The following is a 22,080-nucleotide window of genomic DNA, read 5'->3' as shown; positions in this document are numbered from 1 at the left end:
TCAGCAAAATGTGTATTAGTATTTAGTACTATTTATGTATATATAATCATATATTCTAAGAATGTTTATAGTTTTGATCATTATGTCACCCAAAGAATGTTCTACTTAATACAAGTTATAGTCCGTATTACAAAATGTTTGCTTTATCGTTCAATATATGACCAATCTAAAAATGGTGACATTTTGTAAAAATGATATAAATATAGAGCTGCAATAGGAAAAATTAATGCACATCTCAGCATGTCCCATTTCAGATAACCTCATTAGAATACATAAATGAAAACAATTATCCTTAAAATAGTCACATTTTATATTTTGGATCATATTTACCTAAATTTTATTACATGACCATTTGAAGAGTATAAATCATCATTTTCAGTCAACTAATATGTGATGAGTCAATAGACTGCACCCAGTTAAATATGGTCACAAACATTTAGGAAATAAAAACATATTTACTTAATTGATCAATATTTTACCATCTTACAGACCCAAGGTCTATAAGATCTCTCGAATTGGTTACAAAGTATTTTAATATATAAACAAGTTAACTCGATATGGTGACATTGTCGTTTGTGTTTTTTAATCAAAAAATTTCATAGCAACTAAAAATAAGAACAATCTTGGAATTTGATAAAAAAAATCGATATAAAGTTTACAAAACACTACAACCATAGGAGGGAAAATGAACAAAAGATTATAACAATCAAACTAAAATTGGTAACAATTATCATCAACAAAAGATTTTTTCCATCACTGAAGAAAAATGTAACCACCTCAGTTTAACATGTGACCACTTCAATCGAACCACTCAAGTAACATGCAGTCCACAAATGGTTACATATATACATTCATTAAAATGTATATATTGTTGTCCAATATGTTACCATTAAAACAACATTGGTATCAATTTTACAATCATTAAACTTGTAACAAATTACATTTTTAAACTTGCTGACAAATTACTGACTACTGAAGACATACATTCTGAAAGTGATCACATGCATAGATTTTTCATATAAGCATATCTTTTCTTTACGTTACCATTCATAGAATGATAATGAATGGTAACATGAATACAAAAAATGGTAACATATACCATTCAATTACTTTTGTTAACTTGTTGACATCATTGTTCAATACCCAGAAAAATAAACAACGAACCCAGAAAAATATCAACAAAGAACGAAAATCAAACAACAAACCCAAGAAGACAAACAACAAACCCAAAGATTCAAACAACAAACCCAGAAAATCAACATACGAGAAAGATTTACCATCACAAGAAAGATTTATCCAAAACCCAGAAAATCATAACATAAAAGATTTATCCACTCACATATTCCAAATAAAAGGAACCAAAATCCTAAATTTAACTCTTTTTTTTTTTACCCAAAACCTAGATAATTTAATTCCAAACAAAAGGATCTCAACTTATAAACAAATGCATGTAACAATACCATGGTGATTCCAAACATATGAAAATATTCAAATCAAATGCATGTTCTTTACCATGTCGCCAAATTTTGTGTTAATGTATGGTTTTTTGGGTAACTTGTGTGCAGTATGTGAAGTATGATTAGAAATTTGGAAATGGAGATTTCAAATTAGAGAGAGAATGAGAGGTTGAAAAGTGAGAAAATGAGTTGAAATACGGAGTAAATGAGAGCAAATGAGAGAGAGAAAGGAGGTTGGGAGATTATGTGGTAAATAATGTGCATGGGAAAACTAATATCTTATTATTTAAATTTCAATGTGTCAACTCACTCTTGTTGTTGTCATTAGCCAAACATACACAATACTCTCCCATACGGCCCACTGTCCCTACCATTTTCCAATAATACGGTACTATCCGACCCGTTGCAAGCTTGTGACGGATCGACCCGTCACAAGCAAGACCTATTGCATTTGGGATTAAGTTGTCGAGGGTTTGGGAAAGGGAGTATAAAGGTATTGGTTTGGGGAAGTCCATACTCATATGTATTCAATTAGAAATTTTAGGAAGTTTTAAAATTATTTTGATGATATGCATATATGTACTTACTAGTTTAGAACTCGTGCAAAATTGCACGGGAATATATAAAACAGTACTTGTGTGGAACAATGAAATATTGTCGATGACAATGACGGGACATGTAATATATAATTATTATTAAGTTTATTTGAGAAAACTCATTCCATGTTTAATTTTCAGTTACAAAAATTATTAGTAATATTTAGCCCAAATACGAACAACCATAATGATATTTATACAACATCAACATATGAGAAATTTTGAGCAAATAATTGCATTATATGACAAACGTTGAGCAAATAATAAGAAAAAAAATGGAATAATGTCATTTTAACAGAAATACAGACAAAGACATTTCTGAAAAACCCGAACAACCAATGTGTATCCTACTACTCGTATAAGATTGTGAAATAAGGTTATACTTCGTGATAATAATACAGTAAGACTGTCTCATATGTATTTTCACTAACTTATCTTATTGAGAAACCAAGTCATATGAGATGTTATTTTAACCCACATTATCATTTATCAATGCCCGAGTAAATTGAATGTTGTGTAAAAGTATGTATGAGATTTTTCTAAAAAAGAGTGTATGTAACGTATGAAAATAATGAATCTTGTAGACGTACAATTTCATTTCACATTTAACCCAAGTACAGACGGCTCATGATATTCTTACCTGAGACGTCCTCATATAAGAAACTTGAAGCAGAATATAAATGAGATCGACAAAATAATTTTATTTTAGACCACCATAAAGAAAAATCAAATGCCAGTAAGCATCAACCTACTGTGACCACCATGAATCTTGTAGACGTACAATTTCATTTCACATTTAACCCAAGTACAGACGGCTCATGATATTCTTACCTGAGACCACCATGAATCTTGTAGACGTACAATTTCATTTCATATTTAACCTGTTGAGTTAAAACATCCAACACAAGCTTTAATGAGAAGTGTTACATTGCACATGTAACATTTGGTGATGTTAAATGGATGTTAATTCATTATTTAACATTACGTGAAAGTTGCTTGAACTTTTGGTGAAAACGAATAAATTATTTAATTCATTTGTTTTGTTAACGTAGAATGATTTATGATTTAAAATCTAACGTCACTTTCACGTGGTTATATAAAGGATGGTAAATCCTTTGGAAAAGATATCTCACAACAAAATATCAAACAAAGTGACTTAGCTTGGTAAATAGCAAGTCGGGTTTGAGGGTGAGAGGCAGTATAACGGGTGTTTCTATACAATAATTTAGGATGTTACTCTAGGGGTAATATTAGGGGCATTGACTAATATTACTGGAGGGCTAGAGGTTGTTATCTTATATTATTGTGGGTTTTGAATTGGTATTTAATTCGAGATGGTTACGTTGTACTGGTATTATTTTTATAGTGAATTCTAGTCAATTTGGCTAGTGGGTTTTACTTCCGGTTTGGAAGATTTTGCCCTGGGTTTGACCCTAAAATATTGTCTCATCTTAATATTGCTTGCATTTCTTTACTTTTACGGTGTACTTGTTGATTGGTTGCTTCCGTTGCGCGTGAGAGATTGGCGCTAATTTCCTAACATAACCCAAATCTATCTTGTGATTATTATGAAACCGTCTCATATGTATCGTATGTCTTATAGAAAAACTATGAAATATGAGATCTTATGTCGCCATGTTGGCCTCCATTACCACACCCACACAAAATCTTACTAAAACCGAACTGGAGCAGTATTGTCAATGTAATAAATGGTAGCAAATTAAGAAAGTCTTGGATGTAGGATATTAAATATTACGTAACTTAAACACATTCAATTAGTAAATTAAATGTAAATTGGTACACATATATTTGAAATCCTAGACTATTAATTACGGAGTCCCCGACATTACTCCCATAAAAAAAAACATGCTCCGACATCTAGTGCCTTATTGAAGATGCAAGAGTGTAAAAGGCAAATGTTGTGTGTGGAATTGAATGGAGGAGTATATCTTGATTCGATTATATATCTTGATTTATGAACAACCTGCAATATTTTATTCTAGTTAATTCAGGTATAAAGATTTTCTTGCAAAATAACACATCTATTGAACTTGAATACAAAAGGTAGAAAAGAAAAAAATGTCACCCATACTCAAATTTGAGATCATTAAATTAGCTAAGATCATCAAAACAGAACAAACTTATATTGGCTAAACTTTAAACCTCTATGCAAAACAACGTAAAAGGTGAGATAATGTTATTTCAGCTTTAGACTAAAAGTCTAACATATAGCGGCAAGACTTAATTTAATTGATGTTATTCGCTTTTCGAATTCACCAACTCAGCCTCTAAGACCTGCACACTCAAGCCACCAACTAATCTGCCAAGTTTAGGTCTAAAACAAAGATTTGCCTCATGTTTACATGAATATGAATCAGAATAAGAGATAAAGAGTATCAAATATCTAACTGTGTAGCTCAAAATCTCACCCACTTAGCAACAATAGAAATCTATTTAGGAAAACAATATAATTAAAACAAAAGAGAAATCATCGAAATAGCACCAGAACTTGAAGAACAGCGACCTTAAGAAAGCTAGAATTGCCAGGAAACCGTAACATTCAACTATTGAGAGCCATATTTAACCAACGAAAATTGAAGTAGCAACAACATTGATTTCAAACAAATCATATTGTAGCAAATCGATAGGGGGAAATATTTTAACCTCATAGTAACTCACCGGTCAAAATCGTATGATTTCGTAAAAGAGAATAAACCAAGGATAGGAGGATTGGTGTAAATCTTTCATTGCATAAGTTAATTACCTGGACATTGTAACAAAGATTGCTTAGTACTTCATAAACATGGTTTATCAAAAATAACGGTAAGAAGAAATTATTTCATTGATTGTGGGAATTAAAACTACGATGCAATCAAAATTACATGCGATTAGAATTCAAAAGGTTAACCTTTAAATTATACCCTGTTTCATACCTAGAAACACTTCCAGTTATCCTACTTGACAATTAGATGAAGGTTTTGCACTGGATCATCTTGCCTTTGACAGTGTGCCACCAAAATAAAAGATTAACTACCTCATAAAACCATAAGCTATCAATTGTTCACCTCACCAACCAAACTGCAATGCTGAAATTCATATTCAAATTAAATGTAATGGAATTATAAATAAATAAATATCCTATATCATCAAAAGATGGCCTAAATATAAAGAAGTAAAGAACAATGACTATAAAAAATGTTAGGATTGCCCAAACAGAGAGAGCTCCTAACTATTTAAAACATAGAGTAGCAAAATTGACATCAAACAAATCAAATGTAGCAGTTAAAACTCTATTATCCAAAAAGTAATTTAAATTAATAAAGAGATTAAATACAAACACAATAGGTACAAATCTATAACCTGAAGAATTCAATATTACGCAGGAGAATCGAACAAACAAAGCAAATGGTCAGGTAAATATTTAACCTCATTAGACCTAAATGTTTTCGCAATGGATTTGTCCATGGATTCAATTAAAAAATCATGGAAAATTCTTCCATTGTTAATTTTTGTGACCTCCTAGTTTAGTAAACTTGCAGGTAAATAGATTTGATAAACATGTTTATCTAACATGGGACATATTAGTCCAATAATCAAAAAGATTAAAAATATGAGGTGATAATTCAATGACAATATATACTTTGAATCAAATCATATTATACATAACAAATTACTCCATAGATCAAATGAACTAAAGCATTTTACCTGCTTCGAAGAACCCTCAAATGGATGCATTTTGAATTCAATCAAATAGAAGAGATGATGAAGAAGATCATGTAAAGATTTGATAATTTTTCTTTTGTTGGATCAAAGGATTGCGAGTTTGTGTAGATATATTATGTATAGTTGAACAAACACCACTTCGCAGACGGTTGTAGAAAATTTAGATTTCTATTTTAAAATTCAAATATAATGAACAATTAAGAGCAGAGATTGAAGGTTTAAGGAAAATGGAGATTGAGGCCTGAGAACCCAGAGAATATATGTGACATTTTTTAAAGCTAAATTATTTGAAGTTTTTGGGCAAATAAAATGGTCTTGAAGAAAGAAAGGTAGTAAAAGATGACGGCATGATAAGAGATTAAGAGGAAGAAATTTTTTAAGGTTTAGAGTGAGGTTATTAAATAGATAGGTGAGACAATTGGCGGGAGAAAAAAAATGCCCTGGTTGTTGTTTTATAATTTTACTAGTTTAGACCCATGCAAAATTGCACGGGTGTATAAAGAAGAAAAATAGTATAGAACAGAGTATTTGGCTGTTGGTTTATACATGACTATTGCATAGGTATGTAACATACTTACATAGCCCAACTCTAAATTGATCACCGTCTCCAACTAAAGTACATACTAATTCACCTCTTAAGGATGGATAACTTGTAACTAATCTAGTGAGAAACATTCGAGTCTCATTGATGAGAAATGCTAGATAAGAGTACAATTCCATTGTGTTATATTTAATTCATAACTAAGACTGTTAATGAGACGAGACAGCTCGCGAGTAACTCGAACTCGGCTCGGTCAAAGCTCGGTCAAAGCTCGGCTCGTGTGAGCTCGACTCGGGTTCGGTTCGAGAGCGTAACGAGTCAAGCCGAGTAAACGTTGGCTCGGCTCGAAAAGCTCGTGAGCGGCTCGAACTTGTGTAATTAGATGAGATATTACTCATATTTTATAAAAATATTTTGTCATGATTATATATTTGTATCATACATATTAAAAATGTCTTATTAATTTTCAAATATTTGTATATAAAACTTTCGAGCCTTGTTATTGAACACATCGAGAGAGAAAAAATGACAATTCAACAATTATATATAGGCTCGAGTTGAGCTTGAGTTTGGCTCGAGCTCGCATTAAAGCTCGCAAGCTTGATAACGAGCACAATTTTTTCAAGCTCTGGTAAGCTCGAGATCGGCTCGAACTCGAGTTTTACTTTATGAGCACAAGCTCGGGATCGGCTCGGCTCGTTAACACCCCTATTTTTAACAACATAATTACGTGTAGCCAAAAAAATGGTATGATCTATAACACCATGACAAAACCAAATCTAGTTGCATTACCGAAAAAATTGAATAATTTTATAAAACGATTTTAGTAAATCCGAAGGTATAGCAATCATTGTCTTTCATGGATCTAAATTAAAAGTTGCTACGAAATTTAAAGTACACATGAAATAAATTATTTGAAAGTCAGACTCAAAGCTACAAATACTACAAAATAGTACACTCGGTTTAATGGATAAACTATAGTGCAAGACTTGAGAGAAATCTATTTGGCAGCAATCTTGCTCAAGCAGAATACTATCAGTACATCTTGTTTCAGTCTTCTTCATAAACTTGCTTTGTAAAACCTTCGTAAACTTGCCTTGTAAAACCTGCACACAACGTTAAAAAGTTGTTATACTCTAATTACTAATGATAATTCGACTACTACTATGCTCCATGTAAGCATTTGTAGTCATTGAAGTTTATGAGTGTACTTTTGTTATGCGATTACCAATTCAAACCCTTTAAAGAATTCAATACTAAAGCCTTGTTTAGAAACAGAAAGGGAAGGGGGGAGGGTAGAAGCGTATAAACTCTTTTATTTTGTTAGCAAATATTATTCGAGAGGAAGATAACCGAGTATACATTATTCCTCAACAAAGACAAATTAAAATTTTCATAAAGGAATGTGAATAGTCCCTAGTGTCATTCCCCGTCCCTTCCTTCCCCTTTCGTTTCATCTTTAAATTCTACTCCCTCCGATGCTTTCGAAATGCCTCATATTCCATCTTTGGAATATTCATCACCATTCTATCATATCTCTCTTTAGTACGGAGTATGTATTTGTTAGTAAAAATACATTACTTTATTGGTAAGACTCACCACCCTACTCACAATATGAATTCTTGTGTAAAAAGTAAATGGGGTATTTCTAAAAAGTCGAAGGGAGTGTCAAAACAAACTCAAAGGTACATGTCTAATAATGTAGTTCAAGTGCCTTGAGTTTGTTGTCCACGTCTTTTTTTCCTTATAACCCAACTATTTTTCTAAATAAATTTAACCATTGAAAAAGGCATGGAAATAGAAAATTTTAAAACTTTAAAGCGAAATGTACAAAATATGGAAAAATTGTAAAGGAAAACTCTACGAATGATACACAATGAGAGAAACAAATCAAAGCTGTGTACACAAAACTAACAAAAGTTAATAAAATAAGATTTGCAGTAAGTTGGATTTTGCTTAAGTCACTCCAATCAACAATCAACAATCAACAATCAACTGACTTTGTCCTTCCTCCCTTTTATCCAAATCCTCAATCGAAAGAAAAGGTAAGTCGTTTTTTTAATAAAGATAGTATTAATAGCAGACAACCTAATCCCGATTTATTGGAGTAAATCAACAGGTAAATCTCAATTAAACATAATACATTTAATGAACTAACTATTAAGAATTCAGAATTACTATAAGATTAAAACTAAATGGAAAGATGAGATTAGTTTGTACACAATGCACTTAGTTACATTCAACTCAGTTTTTATTTAGGTCACTACAAACAACCCTCCCTTGGTTTTTATAATTCTTTTGAACCATAATGGAGCTTGGAAAGTAAAAGAGTTAAGTTGAATGCATAACACCTAAACCCGCGGTCAAAGTTTTTCTAAAGAAAATCATTATCATCATAAAAATTTATAGTAACCCGTTCGGTTGTTTTGTATAGTTAACTGATATCTTACACATTTGTACTTTCAGCTTCAAGTTCGATTTGTATCGAAATGTATTGTACAGTACATAGTATACAAAAATCTGATGGCGGTCAACTGTACTAACTTTTCCTGTAAAAATATATGTAGCTAGTGTTTCTTCAAATCAACAGATTTTAGGGTGGTTGTCGTGATCAAGGTCTGTTTATGTACATGTTATTTTCGTATATAGCTCTCTCCCTTTACGGAGTACTAAACAAAACATCATTATGTAAATTCACCGAGAATTCCATCAATGACTATCAAATGCTAAAAAGAAGCGTAAAAGAGTTTAATAAATAGTTTTCTTTTATTTCGTTGTAATTCAGAACCATTGAATAAGGAGTTTATAACTCCTTGTGATATGGAAATTCTTTTGAAGTATTGACACTTTCTTATAGTCAATGACTTGACCTTTTGTTAACTTAGTTCAACCGAATTTACACGGTAAGATAGGTTAGCTTAACTTAGTTCAGCCGAATTTATACGGTTAGATAGGTTAGATAAGTACAAAAAATTACAGTACCGAGATAATAATCAGGGTGATAACTTTTCCTAAATAGATAACCTTCATACCGGGCTTTATACTTAAACGGTCTAAATGCGCTTTATAGTAATCTGTTTATCATAAGATTATGATATACGGAGCAAAATATGATGAGTGTTTAAGCCATAAATTGCCACAGTGCAAATTTACGTGCTGATTATTGATTAAAATGGTTCCGAAATGTAAAAATTGAGTAAACACATGTATCCTTGTGACACCGTAAAGCTTAAACGATTTCATAAAGCGACTCACTGACCATTTATCGTTTGCCATTAATATATATACTTATCAAATTTATTGATTAGTCCAAGTACGGAGTAAACTTATAATCCCGCAATATGATTTTACTGTATAAGGAATTGAATTGATTGAACAATAAAAGTATGAAGAACTCTATCCATCGCGAAAGTTTAATAATTTGTTCATGATTTTCAAAATAATACTACCTCTGATTCTTTGGAATTACTCCTCTTTTTAAAGATTTGTAAGGAGTATTTTAATCAAATGGGGCAATTCTTAAGAATCCGAGGGAGTAGTGATCTATTCTAACTACATACTTGTATATGAGAGGTTGCATAAAAAATACACTTCAAAGAAAAATGACCATGAAATTCGCAATATTTGGGTAAGGCTACTTACAGGCAAGGGAAAAGTCTTCTTTGCAAATGACGTATAACCGGTGGAGATTGAATGTTTTTAGAAGGCATAAGGAGATGGGAAAAAACAATTAACAGTTTTTATGTGAATCTTTGGTGGCTAGCGGTTAATTTTGCCATGGAAAGAGAATGGAGAAAAGAAAATGTATGATAAGAGAATGAGAAAGAGAGATACATGGTGACGATTCATGGCTCAGTAAAAAGAAAAAGCTGCTTGAGGAATGGGTTTAGGGTTAGACACTTAGACGCTTGTTTAGGCGGGAACAGAACATGACACGTGTATAGAGTGACGTGTCATGGTTTTTGCTTTATAATTTTATATAGATATAGAATATAGATAGATTACACGATTATATATGTATTCGGCTTAAAATTAAAGCATAAAAAATAAATCATTTGAAGTAATTAACGATTGTTACACTATATATGTCGATGTATTTAATCTTTGACTGTTTGATCGTATAACCGTTTATTAATGTAATTATTTTTTACGTTTTTTACCCCAAAATGATGTGGAAAATAATGGTAACTTATAATATTTATCATGTAGTAGACTTATAATGTAACACCCGCGAATTTTCCATTTTGGCAAGTATAATTTAATTAACCGTTCTATTGTCTTATTTATATTTTAAATTATTTAATTTAATTGATTTCATTATTAAACATGATTTTTTATAAATATTATATTTTTAAAGCTTAAGTTATGTGAAATAAATATTTTGGTCGGATAATAATAATAATAATAATAATAATAATATTCCCCGTCTTGAGTTGTAGTGGGCTTGAGACGAAACTTCTAGTGTATACCGACTCAATTTGAGCTGTTGGGCTTTTTATAACTTATGGGCTTTTCCCTTCTCTTTTCCCTTCACAAAACCCCCAACTAAACCCTCACAACTCCATCTCCCTCACTCCTAAATTCTGAAATTTCCCAACAAACACACAACTACAACACCATTGTTACACAACCTCCACCTTCTTCACTAAATTGGCCATAAAACCTTCATTTCTCATCGGTTTTCAGTGATTTTCGCGTCTATCTCTTCCTCTCATCGCCCTCCTTCTTTCTAGGAGAAAGTTTAGTTGACCCGGAAGTGGATTCTTGCTTGTGAAACGATTACAATAGAGATTAAGAGCTAAAAGGTAACGGTGATGGGTTACTCGACTTACATGTCAAATTTGTGTGTTTTATGTGTGGTTGGATGCATACAAATGTTAAAGTTGGTAATTTTCATGTTTCATTCCATTGTTATGTTGAATGAAGTGGTTTTATGAGCATTTTCATATGTTTGGTTGACATGCTATCTTATTTTAAGGTTCATAATTGATGTCATATGTTTAAATTATCCTAACATGCTAAATTTACCGAGTATTCATCATATTAGAGAAGTATGAAATGATTGAATGAAAGATGGTTGAATTTGGAAGACTTTAGATGGATGTTTGATGAGTTTTTCGTGTTCAGTGATCCTCTGTGCCGGTGGGCGGGCCAAACCCTACCCAACCGGCATCTTTGCATTTCGACTCGTAAAAATAGAGAATTAAGCCTTTGTGATCCCCTCGCCGGTGGGCGCAGCCGCCTACCCAACCGGCAGCGAGTACATGGAATTTTGGTGTCTTTTATAATAGGGTGTATCCCTGTAGGCGGGCAGCAGTCACAAGTGGAGAGAATACACAATGTGAAATGTTGAACTTAATTGGTTATAGGGTGTACTCCCTGCCGGTGGGCCGGCAGCCGGTCAACCGACAGAGAATACATAATGTGCAAGTTGAGCTTATTTGGCTATAGGGTGTATTCCCTGCCGGTGGGCCGGCAGCCGGTCAGCCGGCAGAGAATACACATTGAGCATATGTTGACCTTGTTTACCTTGACCTGTATTCCCTGCCGGTGGGCAGCCGGTGGACCGGCGAGAGAATACACTTTCAGCCTTTTGGCTTTGTTTTACCTTGGCTTGTATCCCCTGCCGGTGGGCGGCAACAGTGGGACCGCAGAGAATACACCTACTTCTATTTTTGGCCTTGTTTCACCTAGCATGAATCCTCTGCCGGTGGGCGGCAAATGTGCCACGCCTGCACAGAGAGCACCAGTAATTATTATACTCTTATGTTCATACATGCTTCACATGAATTGTTTACGTTATGTTTGTGCAATCATTGTTACTCGTATTTGTGACCGGAGTGTGACGGTTTACATTGTGTGACTACTCGACATCCCTTATTTATTTGCCCTCGGACATTGGGTCACGATTATGTGCCATTGTTTCCGAGTTGGGCTATCTTCCTTCCGCCTTTTCGGACCTTGGGGTACGGATAGGTACCATGGTTCCGATTTGGGGTTACTCGACCTTGGGGCACGGCTAGGTGTCATGGATCGAGTCTTGGATACGATTTGGGATTGTATGTCGAATCGGGTGTCGTCCATCCCGAGAGTCTCGGCCGATTTAGACTAGGACCGTATTATGATCGTCGTCCTACCAGGAGGTTGGAGTCTACGGGTTTGTCTTGTTTTGAGTCAATCCTTTGTAAATGTCTTGCTTGTTACGGTCATTGGTGTGTTCTTATATACGAGAGTGCACGTCTTCTATGCTTGTTTGTGAGAGTCTTGGTCCTATCGGATACTAGTGGTGAGATGCAAGCCCCTAGTTGCGATATGATCGCCGGGATTGATGTTCCCATCCGTTCTTATGGTGAGATGTAAGCCATAAGACATGAATGTGATATTAGTAGCCACGTCCCGTGCTATGGTTGTTAAGAGGTTTTCAAAGGAATGGCTATTGGTTTCCATCCATGTATTTTCTATTTAATTGATCCGTTATTTACTTTCTTCATATGATTCGATGCCTATCTCATTAAGAATGCAACATGCCTATATCGTTATGATTATCGTTATATTCCCTTGTTCATATTATTCAAGTATGATGCATGATCGATATGTTTAATTAAGTTCTTGCTTATGTGCATTTCGACATATGGTGGCTGGGAGAACCCGAGTTACTCCCCACCGATCGTATGCGTTCATGTTTACATGAATGACAGTTTGTGATGCGATTATGGGGAAGACGTGTGAGCTAGCGAGAACGTTGACCCTTGGACCTTAGTTATAGGTTGCTTAGACTCACCTATCGTTAGACTTGTGTTTATTCGTGGGATATCTTTTCCCCAACGCACTTGTTTTAAATTGTAAAACTTAATTATCTTTCTTTTCATTTTTGTTCGATCACTTATGGTGGATTTCGCACTTTAAGCTTTTAAAGGTTTTAAAAATCTCGTATTTTCCGGTTTAATTTTGATGCCCTATCGAGGGGTGTCACAGGTTGGTATCGAGCATATGTTGCTCCCGACGCACACACGTGTACCCCGAACTTAACCTTGAACTTGACCTTGAATAATGAATGAGAGATGGGTAGGACTAAGGAACTAAGTTGGTAGTCTCTTTGTGCATGCTATTTGTTAGGTGCTAACATGGTTGACTCTTTTGGTGTCTTGAGAAGATGGTACGACCAACCAAGGTGGAGAATACTATCATGGAAGCCCTTACTCTAATTCTTCGGAATCAACGGAATGCTAATGCTCAAGTTAATCGTCGCTCTAACCGCCGTGGCAAGAGGCCATCTGTGCCCTCATCCTCGTCATATCCTAGCAAGAAGAGGTTGGTGCCGAGAGTCCAAGGACAAGGAGTACAAGACCGTGGAGGACAAGAGCCAATAGTGCAAGAGCCGAAAGGACAAGTACCTACATCTACTAATAGGCTTAAGGAGAACCGCAAGTGCTTCAAGTGTGGGCAAACTTATCACCCCGGGATTGGATGCTATGCTATGCCCTTGAAGTGTTACCATTGCAAGAAGCCCGGACATCTCTTCAGGAATTGCCCCGAGAAGAAGACTATCCCTCCTCCTCTCCCTCATGCTCCGGAAGCCGAGCCAAGAAGCGTCACTCTTGTCGAGAATCAAGTCGGAACCGCCGTTCCTCCCGACACCGTGATGGGTGTGTTTTCTATCATTGATCCACCTTTCCTTACTTTTATCCTGTGATGCTCATCCTTTCCTTCATAAGCTCTCTTTTGCTTAACCTTGGGAACTAGTTTAGTACTCACTCGACTTATCCTTCGTTTTTACTTCTCCTTCCATAACATCTTGCTTGTGGATCTCTTTATCTTGAAGGATTTCTTTACCGTCTTAAAGATACCTCCCTCTCTTCGAGCACCTTGTCACATTCCCTTATCTTTGTGTTTCTATACCTTTCGCAACTCTTATCCCATATCCTGGAAGATGTCTTTGTACCTTTTCCTCTTATAAGAGCCCTCTTGTACCCCTTCATCTTTGCCTTATGGAATGTTAACTTTGGTCGGATAATTTAACTTTGTGGAGTTTGTTTGTGTTCGACCCTTAACCCCGGTTTTGAGAGGTCGTGATGTTAGAAAGACTTAGGTAATGTGATGAGACATACTTAGTGATTCTTATACCTAGTCCCTTGGACAAGTGAGTGTAATTGATTGGTGGATTCTCTGTGTTAGGAATGAGTTGCCTATGTGATTAAAATTATAGAACTTGGCTTCGTTGGTTATGTTTGGGATTTGAAAGCTTAGTAGGTTGAGTGTCGTTACCTTAGGAGTAAAAATGAGATAAGTTTAGGATATGAATTTGGAAGAAAACCCATTTTTGATGTTAATGATCCCGTATAGAATGGTGATGTGATTTGATATTAGTTGTCCCTTGAGGATTTTGTTGAGAAGTCTTTGTTAATTCGTTCTTTGGTTTTTAAAACATCGAGGTTGTGTCGAGAACTTGAGATAAAGAGACGTTGTTATACTTGAGTGGTAGACTTACTTTAGGGATATCCTAATACGTGATAGGATAGGTGAACAATGAGTCTAACCAATGTATCAACCCTTAAGCAAGCGTTTATTTTTACCTTGATCGATCATGAGGTGTAACCCTTTAAGAGAGACTTGCATATAAGGAATGAGATGAATTGCCTTGACCCTCGTCTTGGAATTTGGTCGTTTTGTTATGAAGGCACAATATCCTAATAGGTGTGACCTTGTTAGAGAGAACCTTAAGTCTTAGAAAGTGTGTGGTTTAAGCCCTAAAATCCCCCTCGTACCTTTAATCATTTTCCTTCCCTCCGTTCATACTTGATTGGATTTAATTCTTAAGTATAAAAGTTTACTTGTCATTTCCTTACCTTGAATACTTCCCTAATTCTAATGCCTCTTATTGGTGTTAACTAGTAACCTTTGTTATTTGACTCCTTTAATCTCACACCTCGTCATGTTCATGTATCCCCTTGAAATTTCCTATCATTTCTTGACCTAGTTATTACTCTTTGTCTCTTTAGTGGAGTGATGGCATTGTTGGCTATGTTGTAGAGTGAGTGAGATGCTCTTTGAGGATTCTTTGTGAACCTTGATTTCGTCAAAATTGGATAAGTGGAACTTGAGTTGAGTTGGGTAGGAAAAATTGTATGACAAACCTATTTACTTTTGGTTGGTGGTCTTTATGATTTGGGGAATGCGATCATCTATGCTTGTGGACTCGGGTGTGAATAAGATTTTGGTTTGGAGTGTTAGAAAGTATGAAGACCTTAAGATTTTGACCTTTGATTGAGGATTTTACTATAGTGAGAACTCCTAGTGGTCGATAGTTGGTTAGGTGTGTAACTGTTTTAGTAGTTTTGATCTTTCGTGGAAATCGTTTATAGATGATTTATATTTGAGAGTTATGGAATCACAATTGTGGTGGAGTTACTTGACCCACGGGGTAGCATAAGAGTAAAGTGTGGGTATTTTGAGGAAATGCTTGGGAGTTATGTGGTTATGAGTTTTGTGGTTAGGAAGTTTTCGGAACCGTTCAGGATGACTTTGTTGTTCGAGATTTAAGTATCTAGTGTTTCCTTGTTGCCTAATTTCCCGTCCTCTTTGGCCATAAGTGTTTCCGTTCATACCTCTCTTCCTCGTTTATGCTTGCTCCTCCTTTAGAATTTGATGTTAACCTATGAAATTCAATCTTTGATATCCTTGTAGATTCGATTTCAACTCTTCTCCTAGGAAGTTCATCATACCTCTTTTGTTGGTTAAGTTTGAACCCTCTTAGCGTATCTTGTTTTCATGATATCTAAGTTACTTTTCAATTCATAAAATTTCTAAACATTTCAAACTACCATTTTTGGTTCGTCGTTAAAAGTTTATGTTACTTTTACTAAACCCTACCTATTTTAAGAGTTCAAAAAATGAAAATTTGATTTAGTTATCCTTTTGTCCTACGAGTATAACTCCTTTTTATTGATTTTTAATTGCTAAACCCGAGTTACTTTTAACTTTGCTCAATTTCTAACTAGCTTTGATCTACTTATGATTTCGTTGTCAAAAGTTTAATATTATATTTTCAGGAATTTGACTTCCTTTTGAATTTAGAAATGAAACCTCTACTTCTATTTTGATCTTTGCAAAAGAAAATTTGAGTGAATTGCCTTCTCTTTTGATTTTGACGTTGATCGGATGTTAGAACTCGTTATTTGAAACGTTTAATAACTTGTTCTGCGCTTGTCGGCGAATGATTTTTGTTTTAAATTTGTCTTAGACTTGGAAAGTTAGCGTTCTTGTGTGCACGACAAGAGCAATTTCGTTCCATGAATGAGACTTATACTTTTGAAAATTCTTTATTAATGTTTTTGAAAGTATTTTGATTTTCGATTTATACAAATGATTTGCTTTTGACCATATCTTCGATTTGGAATGTGATGTTCTTGAATGCGCAACGAGAGCATTTTCGTTCCTTTGATGAGAATTTGGTTATGTCGGAAAATTTTATTTGGGATTTTTGAAAGGATTTCGATTCTTACGATAAGTAACCTTTTAATGTTTTGTTTACCGATTTCCAAAATTTCGGTTTTATTTTTATATTACTTTTCCTTTCTACTTTCAAGTTTCGAGGACGAAACTTTTTAAAAGTTGGGGTGATTGTAACACCCGCGAATTTTCCATTTTGGCAAGTATAATTTAATTAACTTAGTTCTATTGTCTTATTTATATTTTAAATTATTTAATTTAATTGATTTCATTATTAAACATGATTTTTTATAAATATTATATTTTTAAAGCTTAAGTTATGTGAAATAAATATTTTGGTCGGATAATAATAATAATAATAATAATAATATTCCCCGTCTTGAGTTGTAGTGGGCTTGAGACGAAACTTCTAGTGTATACCGACTCAATTTGAGTCATTGGGCTTTTTATAACTTATGGGCTTTTTCCTTCTCTTTTCCCTTCACAAAACCCCCAACTAAACCCTCACAACTCCATCTCCCTCACTCCTAAATTCTGAAATTTCCCAACAAACACACAACTACAACACCATTGTTACACAACCTCCACCTTCTTCGCTAAATTGGCCATAAAACCTTCATTTCTCATCGGTTTTCAGTGATTTTCGCGTCTATCTCTTCCTCTCATCGCCCTCCTTCTTTCTAGGAGAAAGTTTAGTTGACCCGGAAGTGGATTCTTGCTTGTGAGACGATTACAATAGAGATTAAGAGCTAAAAGGTAACGGTGATGGGTTACTCGACTTACATGTCAAATTTGTGTGTTTTATGTGTGGTTGGATGCATACAAATGTTAAAGTTGGTAATTTTCATGTTTCATTCCATTGTTATGTTGAATGAAGTGGTTTTATGAGCATTTTCATATGTTTGGTTGACATGCTATCTTATTTTAAGGTTCATAATTGATGTCATATGTTTAAATTATCCTAACATGCTAAATTTACCGAGTATTCATCATATTAGAGAAGTATGAAATGATTGAATGAAAGATGGTTGAATTTGGAAGACTTTAGATGGATGTTTGATGAGTTTTTCGTGTTCGGTGATCCTCTGCCGGTGGGCGTGCCCTACCCAACCTACCAACCGGCGCGTCTTTGCATTTCTGACTCGTAAAAATAGAGAATTAAGCCTTTGTGATCCCCTGCGGTGGGGCCGCCCTACCCAACCGGCAATGAGTACATGGAATTTTGGTGTCTTTTATAATAGGGTGTATCCCTGCCCGTGGCGGGGCAGCCGGTCAGCCGGCAGAGAATACACAATGTGAAATGTTGAACTTAATTGTTTATAGGGTGTACTCCCCGGTGGTGGGCGTGATCAACAACCGGCAGAGAATACATAATGTGCAAGTTGAGCTTATTTGGCTATAGGGTGTATTCCCCTGCCGGTGGGCGGCGGCACTGGTCACCGGCAGAGAATACACATTGAGCATATGTTGACCTTGTTTACCTTGACTGTATTCCCTGCCGGTGGGCGCAGCAGGTGGTGGACCGGCAGAGAATACACTTTCACCTTTTGGCTTTGTTTTACCTTGGCTTGTATCCCCTAGGTGGGCGCAGCCGGTGGACCGGCAGAGAATACACCTACTTCTATTTTTGGCCTTGTTTCACCTAGCATGAATCCTCTGCCGGTGGGCGCAGCAGTGCCACGCCCTACAGAGAGCACCGGTAATCATTATACTCTTATGTTCATACATGCTTCACATGAATTGTTTACGTTATGTTTGTGCAATCATTGTTACTCGTATTTGTGACCGGAGTGTGACGGTTTACATTGTGTGACTACTCGACATCCCTTATTTATTTGCCCTCGGACATTGGGTCACGATTATGTGCCATTGTTTCCGAGTTGGGCTATCTTCCTTCCGCCTCTTCGGACCTTGGGGTACGGATAGGTACCATGGTTCCGATTTGGGGTTACTCGACCTTGGGGCACGGCTAGGTGTCATGGATCGAGTCTTGGATACGATTTGGGATTGTATGTCGAATCGGGTGTCGTCCATCCCGAGAGTCCGGCGATTTAGACTAGGACCGTATTATGATCGTCGTCCTACCAGGAGGTTGGAGTCTACGGGTTTGTCTTGTTTTGAGTCAATCCTTTGTAAATGTCTTGCTTGTTACGGTCATTGGTGTGTTCTTATATACGAGAGTGCACGTCTTCTATGCTTGTTTGTGAGAGTCTTGGTCCTATCGGATACTAGTGGTGAGATGCAAGCCCCTAGTTGCGATATGATCGCCGGGATTGATGTTCCCATCCGTTCTTATGGTGAGATGTAAGCCATAAGTATGAATGTGATATTAGTAGCCACGTCCCGTGCTATGGTTGTTAAGAGGTTTTCAAAGGAATGGCTATTGGTTTCCATCCATGTATTTTCTATTTAATTGATCCGTTATTTACTTTCTTCATATGATTCGATGCCTATCTCATTAAGAATGCAACATGCCTATATCGTTATGATTATCGTTATATTCCCTTGTTCATATTATTCAAGTATGATGCATGATCGATATGTTTAATTAAGTTCTTGCTTATGTGCATTTCGACATATGGTGGCTGGGAGAACCCTGAGTTACTCCCCACTGACTGTGGCGTTCATGTTTACATGAATGACAGGTTTGTGATGCAGATTATGGGGAAGACGTGTGAGCTAGCGAGAACGTTGACCCTTGGACCTTAGTTATAGGTTGCTTAGACTCACCTATCGTTAGACTTGTGTTTATTCGTGGGATATCTTTTCCCCAACGCACTTGTTTTAAATTGTAAAACTTAATTATCTTTCTTTTCATTTTTGTTCGATCACTTATGGTGGATTTCGCACTTTAAGCTTTTAAAGGTTTTAAAAATCTCGTATTTTCCGGTTTAATTTTGATGCCCTATCGAGGGGTGTCACATATAATATTTATTTTCATGTTTTTTTTATTTTATGTATGCGGTATTTTTAAATGTTGAATCACTTTTTTAATTTTTAACCGTGTTATTTAAAAATATTTTTTTCCTCGTGTACGAAATATAAATAAAATACTTATCATATTGGAGTAGTTATTAATTAATTTGTTAGTAAATAATAATAGAAAAAAGTAAGAGAGAGGTTTTGGTAGGGTAGAGAATATGGTAAATGATTGGAAAGTAGAAAATGATTGGGTTGGTGACCTAGATCGTGACCGTCTGCTTGAGAGGTTAAAAGTGGGTCAAGATAAATAAGAGGTGATTAAGAGTAAAAATGGGTCGTGGCCTAGTTAGCGCGACCCTTGCTTGGGGATGGTCTTAGTGTAAGAGATGATTATAAAATGGGGAGGGTAGTGTGAAAAGTTAGTGGAAAGTGGGGCGGAAAAGAGGGGGAAGGTTTGGGTCACCTTGACACCTCGTTTGCTTAACAAATTTATAATATGTGACCATTTGAAAAATATACGTAACAATCTTAGTTCACTAATATGGTTATAAATTACACCTAGTATTTCCTCCGTTCGGATAGGTTTCATACATTTGCTTTATGCACAAAAATTTAGAAAGTCGGTAAAAGTACAAAAAGTAATGTAAAATAAGCTAAAGTTAGTGGGTTAAAATGTTAATGTACTAAGTTACCCTTATTGATAACTACAATATCGCCTCTTCATTCGTGTCTAAAATCCTTGCTTTAGTCCTAATTTTGGTGCATCTAATTGATTATTACTCGAGTTTGTGATTAATTTGCCTAAATGAGTTTCACCGGATTGTTTGCTAAGCTTATTGTAGTGTTGCACGCTTTTCCATGCAAAACCGATCAACATTTGGAAGCCAAGGATCAAGACTACCTTTGTCGGTGTATCTCCTTGCTCTAGCCAGTGTATTGTGATCAGGAGCGGTGCAACTCAATCTCAACCGGTGTATCTCATTTAGCCTTGTCGGTGTATCTTCTTGCTCTAGCCAGCGTATTGCGATCAGGAGCGGTGTAATTTTGGTCAGCCGGTGCATTTCTGAAGACGGGCGGCGTAACTATTTCCAGCCGGTGTAACTGGGAAGCGGCCGGTGTAACGTTACACCGACTGGGACCAATAACGGGCTTGTTTTCGTGATTTGCTTATATTTTGATGTTTTTAAGCCCATGATATATATAGAAAATGCTGAATTTTGTAAGAAAAACTTTCATTACACTTGTTTTTGGATCAAAATTGGGTAGGTAGAAAAAATTGGGAAGAAAATTGGATCTCATCTTGTTCTTCAATTTTTGAAGAAATTAATTCAATCAAGTTTATTTGCCTTCTTCTTTGTTGGTATATTTCCTTTGCTACTCTTTATTTCCTTGTTTTGTTTGTCATTTTCATTTTCCTTAGTTTATGTCTCTCTTATTTTTGAATATTTACATTTCTTGTAGTTAAAGTTACTATCTTTTCGCTTAATTCCATTTTAATTAAGGAGTAATTAGTTTATCATCACCATACTTGTCCCCAATCGCATGTTTATGTGTAGAAATCATATTATCACCATGTTTATTGTCAAAGCATCCAACTTTATTAATTGTCTTGCCGCAACCAAGCAACATGATTAGTGAGTAGTCTATTTAGTAGGGTGTGCTTAGACCTCAACATGAGTTATTTACTTATTTGATTTCACTAAATTAGTTGTTAAAAGGGAATTTGTTGGGTTAACTAAGGGGATTGACTTGTTATTGCTCCATGGAGATTGTAGATGACTTTAGACCCTTGACCGTCAATGGGAGTTGGCTAGGTTTGGAGTTGTTGCGCTTCATGTAGAGTAGTTGCCTACTTGAGTTGAACCCGGAAGGGAGAACTTGAGAAGGGTGCCTTTAGTTATCGGTTTGAAATCGACCCTTGGGAGAGGGAGTGGGATGGCCGGGGTTTATCGCGGGTCTAACGACTTGAGTCTTTGGAAGAGTCGGAGAGGTGAGCGGAAATAGGCCAATTTCAGTGAACCTTGACCCTAGAGTTGAGATTTTGATTCATGAGCCCGAGAGGGAGTTGAATTAATAATATTAGTGTCCTATTGTGAACCCGGGAGGGAGACAATAGGCGCTCCTCCCGAAATCTACCCTTTGACAACTAAAACAACGAAATTAAATGGTGAAATGCGAGTGTTGGTGGTTGAAGTCACGCCCTAGGCCTCTCTTTTATTGATTAAAACCCGTATTCAATCGCTTGTTTCTTGATCTTAGCATTACTTAGTTTATCTACTACATGTTTTTTTTAGCTTAGTTGTTAGATAATACCCCAAATTTGCTCTTATTTGACTTAGCTAAACTATTGGACGAAATAATTAGTAGTCTCATTTTGCTCCTCGTGTTCGAC

This window comes from Silene latifolia, chromosome X (assembly GCF_048544455.1).
Source record: "Silene latifolia isolate original U9 population chromosome X, ASM4854445v1, whole genome shotgun sequence".
Taxonomy (NCBI): Eukaryota; Viridiplantae; Streptophyta; class Magnoliopsida; order Caryophyllales; family Caryophyllaceae; genus Silene; species Silene latifolia.
The sequence above is the reverse complement of the archived record's forward strand: the minus strand, read 5'-3'. Positions refer to the sequence as shown.